Source organism: Balaenoptera acutorostrata, chromosome X (genome assembly GCF_949987535.1).
Source record: "Balaenoptera acutorostrata chromosome X, mBalAcu1.1, whole genome shotgun sequence".
NCBI classification, from domain to species: Eukaryota; Metazoa; Chordata; class Mammalia; order Artiodactyla; family Balaenopteridae; genus Balaenoptera; species Balaenoptera acutorostrata.
Genome location: NC_080085.1, coordinates 69,529,156 through 69,537,583, shown reverse-complemented (window position 1 = coordinate 69,537,583; position 8,428 = coordinate 69,529,156). Strand labels below are relative to the sequence as shown.

Sequence of the window (8,428 nt, the reverse complement as noted above, 5' to 3'; positions counted from 1 at the left end):
TGATTAAAATTAAGACCCTTTCATCAAATGAGTCTCTTAAAATATCAAAAAGAAAGTCACAGAGCATGAGAAGATATTTGTAATACATATATATGACAAAGACGTCATATTCTTAATATATATAAAATTCCTACAAGTAAATTAAAAAAATAAAAGTAAAAAAGACAGCCATAGAAAAATGGGTAAGAGATTTGAACAAACACTTCACAAAAGAGGATATCAATATAGCCATTAAGCATATAAAAAGATAATCAACTTCATTAGTCATCAGGGAGATGCAAATTAAAACCACAATGAAATACTACAACAAACCCACCTGAAATACTAAAATTCAAATGATTAGTGACACTAGGTGCTGGTGACAATACTGAGAGACAAATAATCTCCTTCATTCATGTACAAAGTATAAATTAGCATATTCCTTTGGTTAAATAATTCCACATCTACAGTATTGTATATAGAATGTACAGAATTGTGTATATTTGTGTACCAAAAGATATATACAAGAATGTTTAAGGCTGCTGGGTCTGACATGGCCTGGTTTGTGGAGGCTCCACTTCTTTCTTTCTTTATCGTGGGTGCCTTCGAGTGTGTGTGCCCTCCACTACTTGGTGGGGAGGGGGGAGGGGGAGGGCGTGGGGGAAGGAGGAGTTGGAACTGGGGTCAAAACGCTGCATGACTCATAGATAAGGGAATGCCAAGCTGTTGTCACAGCCCCCGTGCCTGAGAAGCCCTTGTTCCCCAGGATGGAGCATCTGGTGCCAACAAGATGGCAGATAGGGAACTGAATGTGGACAGTCTTATCACCAGACTGCTAGAGGTGTAAGGATGTTGTCCAGGAATTTTGTGCAGATGACTGAAGCAGAAGTTCATGGCTTATGTATCAAATCTCGGGAGAACTTTCTCAGCCAGCCTATTATTTTGGAATTGGAAGGGCCACTGAAAATTTGTGGAGGTATTCATGGACAGTATACAGATTTGCTGTGAATATTTGAATACAGATGCTTTCCCCCAGAAGCCAACTATCTTTTCTTAGGAGATTATGTGGACAGAGGAAAGCAGTCTTTGGAAACCATTTGTTTGCTATTGGCTTATAAAATCAAATATCCAGGGAATTTCTTTCTCTTAAGAGGAAAACATGACTGTGCTAGAGTCAATTGCATTTATGGATTCTATGATTAATGCAAAAGAAGGTTTAATATTAAATTATGGAAGACCTTAACTGATTGTTTCAACTGTCTGCCTACAGCTGCCATTGTGGATGAGAAGATTTTCTGTTGTCATGGAGGACTGTTACCAGGCCTGCAATCTATGGAGCAGATTTGGAGAATTATGAGACCTACTGAAGTCCCTGACACAGGTCAGGTTTGCTCTGTGATTTGTTGTGGTCTGACCCAGAAAAGGAAGTGCAAGTTTGGGAAGAAAATGGTCGTGGTGTTTCCTTCACTTTTGGAGCTGTTGTCACTGGTAAATTTCTGAATCGTCATGATTTAGACTTGATTTGTCAAGCTCATCAGGTGGTGGAAAATGGATATGAAATCTTTGCTAAGTGATAATTGGTAACCATATTTTCAGCCCCAAATTACTTTGGCAAGTTTGATAATGCTGGTGGAATGATGAGTGTGGATGAAACTTTGATGTGTTCATTTCAGATATTGAAGTCATCTGAAAAGAAAGCTAAGAACCAATACGGTGGACTGAGTTCAGGACATCCTGTCACTCCACCTTGAACAGCTAATCCATTGAAGAAAAGGTGAAGAAAGGAACTCTGTAAAGAAAGCATCAGATTTGTTAAGGACATACTTCATAATATATAAGTGTGCACAGTAAAACCATCAAGCCATTTGACACCCTTTATGATCATCCACCAGGGGGCAGAAAATGGAAGCAAACGGAACTACAACCCTGCAGCCTGCAGAAAGGAGACCACAAACACAGTAAGTTAGACAAAATGAGATGACAGAGAAATATGTTGCAGACGAAGGAGCATGGTAAAAATCCACAAGAACAAATAAATGAAGAGGAAATAGGCAATCTACCTGAAAAAGAATTTACAGTAATGATACTAAAGAAGACCTAAGATCTCAGAAATAGAATAGAGGCACAGATTGAGAAGATACATGAAATGTTTAACAAGGGCCTAGAAGAAATAAAGAACAAACAATCAGTGATGAACAACACAATAACTGAAATGATAAATACACTAGAAGGAACAAATAGCAGAATAATTGAGGCAGAAGAATGGATAAGTGAGCTGGAGGATAGAATGGTGGATATAGCTGCAATGGAGCAGAACAAAGAAAAAGAGAATGAAAGACATGAGGACAGTCTCAGAGACTTCTGGGACAACATTAAATGCAAAAACATTCAAATTATAAGGGTCCGAGAAGAAGAAGAGAAAGAGAAAGAGTCTGAGAAAATATTTGAAGAGATTATAGTTGAAAACTTCCCTAACATGGGGAAGAAAATCATCACCCAGTTCCAGGAAGTACAGAGAATACCATGCAGGATAAACCCAAGGAGATACACTCTGAGACACATATTAATAAAACTAACAAAAATTAAATACAAAGAAAATGTATTAAAAGCAGCAAGAGGAAAGCAACAAATAATATACAATGAAATACCCATAAGCTTATCAGCTTATTTTTCAGCAGAAACTCTGCAAGCCAGAAGGGAGTGCCAGAATATCCTTAAAGTCATGAAAGGGAAAAAAACTAAAACCAAGAATACTCTACCCAGCAAGGATCTCATTCAGATTCAATGGAGAAATCAAAAGCTTAACAGACAAGCAAAACCTAAGAGAATTCAGTACCACCAAACCAACTTTCAACAAACGCTAAAGGAACTTCTCTAGGCGGGAAACACAAGAGAAGAAAAACACCTACAAAAACAAACCCAAAACAATTAAGAAAATGGTAATAGGAACATAAATATCAATAATTATCTTAAATGTAAATGGATTAAATGCTCCAACCAAATGACACAGACTGGCTGAATGGATACAAAAACAAGACCTGTATATATGCTGTATAAAAGACACCCACTTCAGAGCTCGGGACACATACAGACTGTAAGTGAGGGGATGGAAAGAGATATTCCATGCAAATGGAAATCAAAAGAAAGCTGGAGTAGCAATACTCATAATCAAGAAATCAATACAAGAAGAAGATATAAAAATTATAAATATTTATGCACCAAAAATACATAAGGCAAATGCTAACAACCATAAAAGGGGAAATCAACAGTAACACAGTAATATTGGGGGACTTTAACACTCCACTTACACCAATGGATAGATCATCCAGACAGAAAATTAATAAAGAAACACAGGCCTTAAATGATACATTAGACAAGATAGAATTAATTGATATTTATAGGACATTCTATCCAAAAGCAGCAGAATACACTTTCTTCTCAAGTACACACGGAAAATACTCCAGGACAGATCACATCTTGGGTCACAAATCAAGTCTTGGTAAATTAAATGAAACTTAAATCATAGCAAGCATCTTTCCAACCACAACGCTATGAGATTAGAAATCAATTACAGGAAAAAAAATGTAAAAAGCACAAACACATGGAAGCTAAACAGTATGCTGCTAATTAACCAAGAGATCACTGAACAAATCAAAAAGGAAATCAAAAAATACCTGGAAACAAATGACAATGAAAACACCATGGCCAAAAACCTATGGGATGCAACAAAAGCAGGTCTAAGAAGGTAGTTAATAGCAATATGATACTGCTCCAAGAAATAAGAAAAATCTCAAATAAACAACCTAACCATACACCTAAAGCAAATGGTGAAAGAACAACAACAACAAAATAACCTAGTAAAGGAAAGAAAACATAAAGATCAGAGCAGAAATAAATGAAATAGAAATGAAGAAAACAATAGCAAAGATCAATGAAACTAAAAGCTCGCTCTTTGAGAAGAAAAACAAATTGATCAACCTTCAACAAGACTCATCAAGAAAAAAAGAGAGAGAACTCAAGTCAGCAAAATTAGAAATTAAAACGAAGTTACAACTGACATTGCAGAAATACAAAGGATCATAAGAGACTAATACAAGCAACTTAAGTCAATAAAATGGCCAACCTGGAAGAAATGGACAAATTCTTTGAAAAGTACATCCTTCCAATACTGAACCAGGAAGAAATAGAAAATATGAACAGACCAATCACAAGTAATGAAATTGAAACTGTGATTAAAAATCTTCCAACAAACAAAAGTCCAGGTCCAGATGGCTTCACAGGAGAATTCTATCAAACATTTAGGGAAGGGCTGACACCTACACTTCTCAAACTCTTCCAAAAAATTGCAGAAGAAGGAACACTCCCAAGCTCATTCTATGAGGCCACCATCACCCTGATTCCAAAGCCAGACAGAGATATCACAAAAAAGAAAATTCCAAGCCAATATCACTGATGAACATAGACACAAAACTCATGAACAAAATACTAGCAAACAGAACCCAACAACACATGAAAAGGATCATACATCATGATCAAGTGGAATTTATCCCAGGGATTCAAGGATTCTTCAATATACGCAAATCAATCAATGTGATACACCATATTAACAAATTAAAGAATAAAAACCATATGATCATCTCAATAGATGCAGAAAAAGCTTTTGACAAAATTCAACCCCCATTTCTGACAAAAACCCTCTAGAAAGTGGGCACATAGGGAACATATCTCAACATAATAAAGCCCATATACGACAAACACACAGCAAACACTATTCTCAATGGTGAAAAACTAAAAGCATTTCCTCTAAGATCAGGAAAAAGACAAGACTGTTGACTCTCACCACTATTATTCAAAATGGCTTTGGAAGTCCTAGCCACAGCAATCAGAGAAGAAAATTAAATAAAAGGAATCCAAATTGGAAAAGAAGAAATAAAGCTGTCATTGTTTGCAGATGACATGATACTATACATAAAAAATCCTAAAGATGCCAACAGAAAACTACTAGACCTAATCATTGAATTTAGTAAAGTTATAAGACACAAAATTAATACACAAAAATCTCTTGCATCCCTATACACTAATGATGAAAGATCAGAAAGAGAAATTAAGGAAACAATCCCATTTACCATTGCAAGAAAAAGAATAAAATACCTGGGAATAAACCTACCTAAGGGGGCAAAAGACCTCTATGCAGAAAACTATAAGATACTAAGGAAAGAAATTAAAGATGACACAAACAGAGATATATCATGTTCTTGGATTGGAAGAATCAATATTGTGAAAATGACTATACTACCCAAAGCAATCTACAGATTCATTGCAATCCCTGTCAAATTACCAATGGCATTTTTCACAGAAGTAGAACAAAAATTTTACAATTTGTACAGAAACACAAAAGACCCTGAATAGCCAAAGCAATCTTGAGAAAGAAAAATGGAGCTGGAGGAATCAGGCTTCCTGACTTAAGACTATACTACAAAGCTACAGTAATCAAGACAGTTTGGTACTGGCACAAAAACAGAAACATAGATCAATGGAACAGGATAGAAAGATCAGAGGTAAACCCATGCACATATGGTCACCTTATCTTTGATAAAAGAGGCAAGCATATACAGTGGAGAAAAGACAGTCTCTTCAATAGGTGGTTCTGGCAAAACTGGACAGCTACATGTAAAAGAATGAAATTAGAACACTCCCTAACACCATACACAAAAATAAACTCAAAATGGATTTAAGAACCAAATGTAAGGCCAGACACTATAAAACTCTTAGAGGATAACATAGGTAGATCATTCTTTGACATAAATCCATCAAGATCTTTTTTGACCCACCTCCTAGAGTAATGAAAATAAAAACAAAAATAAACAAATGGAACCTAATTACACTTAAAACCTTTTGCACAGCCAAGGAAACCATAAACAAGGTAAAAAAGCAACCCTCAGAATAGGAGAAAATATTTGCAAATGAAGCAACTGACAGGGAATTAATCTCCAAAATATACAAACAGCTTGTGCAGCTCAATATTAAAAAAACAAACAACCTAATGAAAAAATGGGCAGAAGACCTAAATAAACATTTCCCCAAAGAAGACATACAGATGGCCAACAAACACATGAAAGGATGCTCAACATCACTAATCATTAGAGAAATGTAAATCAAAACTACAATGAGGTATCACCTCACACCGGTCAGAATGGCCATCATCAAAAAATCTAGAAACAATAAATGCTGGAGAGGGTGTGGAGAAAAGGGAACCCTCTGCCACTGTAGGTGGGAATGTAAATTGATACAGTCACTATGGAGAACAGTATGGAGGTTCCTTAAAAAACTGAAAGTAAGCTCTCATATGACCCAGCAATCCCACTCCTAGGCATATACCCAAAGAAAACCATACTTCGAAAAGATATATGTACCCCAGTGTTCATTGCAATGCTATTTACAATAGCCAGGACTTGGAGGCAGCGTAAATGTCCATCAACAGAGGAATCAATAATGATATGGTACATATACAAAATCGAATATTACTCAGTCATAAAAAGGAAAGAAACTGTGTCTTTTGCAGAGATGTGGATGCACCTAGAGACAGTCATACAGAGTGAAGTCAGAAAGAGAAAAAGAAATATCGTATATTAACACATATATGTGCAATCTGGAAAATGCTATAGATGATCTTATTTGCATAGCAGAAATAGAGACACAGACATAGTGAACAAACGTATGGATACCAAGATGGAAAGGGGGTGGGTGGGATGAATTTGGAGATTAGGATTGACATATATACACTACTGTGTATAAAATAGATAACTAATGAGAGCATACCATATAGCACAGGGAACTCTACTCAGTGCTCTGTGTTGACCTAAGTGGGAAGGAAATCTAGAAAAGAGGGGATATATGTATAGGTATAGTTGATTCACTTTGCTGTACAGCAGAAACTGACACAGCAGTGTAAAACAACTATACTTCCTCTGCCCCTCCTTTTTACTAATCTCCCACTTTGTCAAAGAAAACCACTTTCCTGATTTGTAGCCTCATTTTTTTTTAATGGATTGTGAGTTTTACGTACATAGAAGCATGCAGTATGTACTGTTTTGTGTTTGCCTTCTTTTGCTTAATATTATGCTTGTGAGATTCATCCACACTTTTGAATATAGCTTTAGTTCTTCATTTTCATTCCTATAGAGTATTTCTTTTTTTTAACAGTAATGCAATGTATTAATTTATTTGAATGGCTTTGAGTATTTTGCTATTATGAAAAATGTCTTTATGAACATTCTTTTTTTTTCCTTTGGAATATGGTTGCTTTACAATTTATTTAATGAAATAAATTTTGTTAAACACATTAGCCAAACAGGGGATGAATGCGAATGTACACTTATCTGATTATTTCCTAAAATTCCTACATCTTTTTAAATTTTTTTCTTCCAGTTTTGCTAATATAATTGACATACAGCTCTGTGTAAGTTCAAGTTCTACAGAATAAAGATTTGAAAAATTTTATTTCATGATATGTATAGTTGTCTTATGAGAGTATTTAAAAGGTGAAAATACATTAAACTAAGAAATCATGATTTATGCACTTTTTCTGAAAGCATGTTGTACTTAAATGAAATAATCATTTTCAAATATATAATACATGGAGTCAGGATAATAGTTTTCTTGTTGGAAGGGAGAACAAATGGTGCTTCTGGGATGCTTAGCAGTGTTCTGTTTCCTTATTTAGGTGCTTGTTACATAGGTATGTTCAGTTTATGGAAATTTATTGTGTTTTAAGCATTAAAAACAATTACAATTATATTATATAATACAGACCACATTCTCTACCTACAGTAGCTATCAGTTACAAAGCAGCCATTACTTTCCTTAGGATACTAAAAAATATCCATTACTAAATAATTCAGGTTTAAGAAAATATCATAATGGAAATTATAAAATACATAGAACTAAATTGTCCCTCAGAATTCATAAAGATAACCATCCCTCACATGTGTTTCTTACAAATTTACAGTACCTTTGTGGTTATAAAAGTCTCTAGTGTAGAATTTAAAGTTGTCTCAGATGGGTAGTGCCCCCATCAGAATAAAATGCAAAGCTTTCAGGAATAACACATTTTTACTCAAGGTCACACAGAATTTCCAAAAATGAAATTCCAAAGAAAATATGTAACTCATATTTCAAAATATCAAAACAAACAAATAAATGAGGTACCATAAGTGAGAGCCAGCTGGAAAAAAAAAGGTTAACAAACATAACAGTAATGATTTTAGATTTAGTATTGACTAGGTCAGAATATAAAAAGTATTATTAAAATATTAAATAGATAAAAGGAAAACTTGAAAATATGACTGAGGAATGACCAAACTAAGTTGAAAAGGAACAAAACACAATATCTAGAAATAAAAAATATAAACACTGAAATTTAAAATTTAGCCAGTGGATTAAACAACAT

At 34.7% G+C, this 8,428-nt stretch overlaps 1 pseudogene; it reads left to right on the top strand.

The window, feature by feature from the left end:
- Nucleotides 1-769: 769 nt before the first annotated feature.
- On the top strand, nucleotides 770-1,730 carry LOC103003056 (serine/threonine-protein phosphatase PP1-beta catalytic subunit-like; annotated as a pseudogene).
- The last annotated feature ends 6,698 nt before the right edge of the window (nucleotides 1,731-8,428 follow it).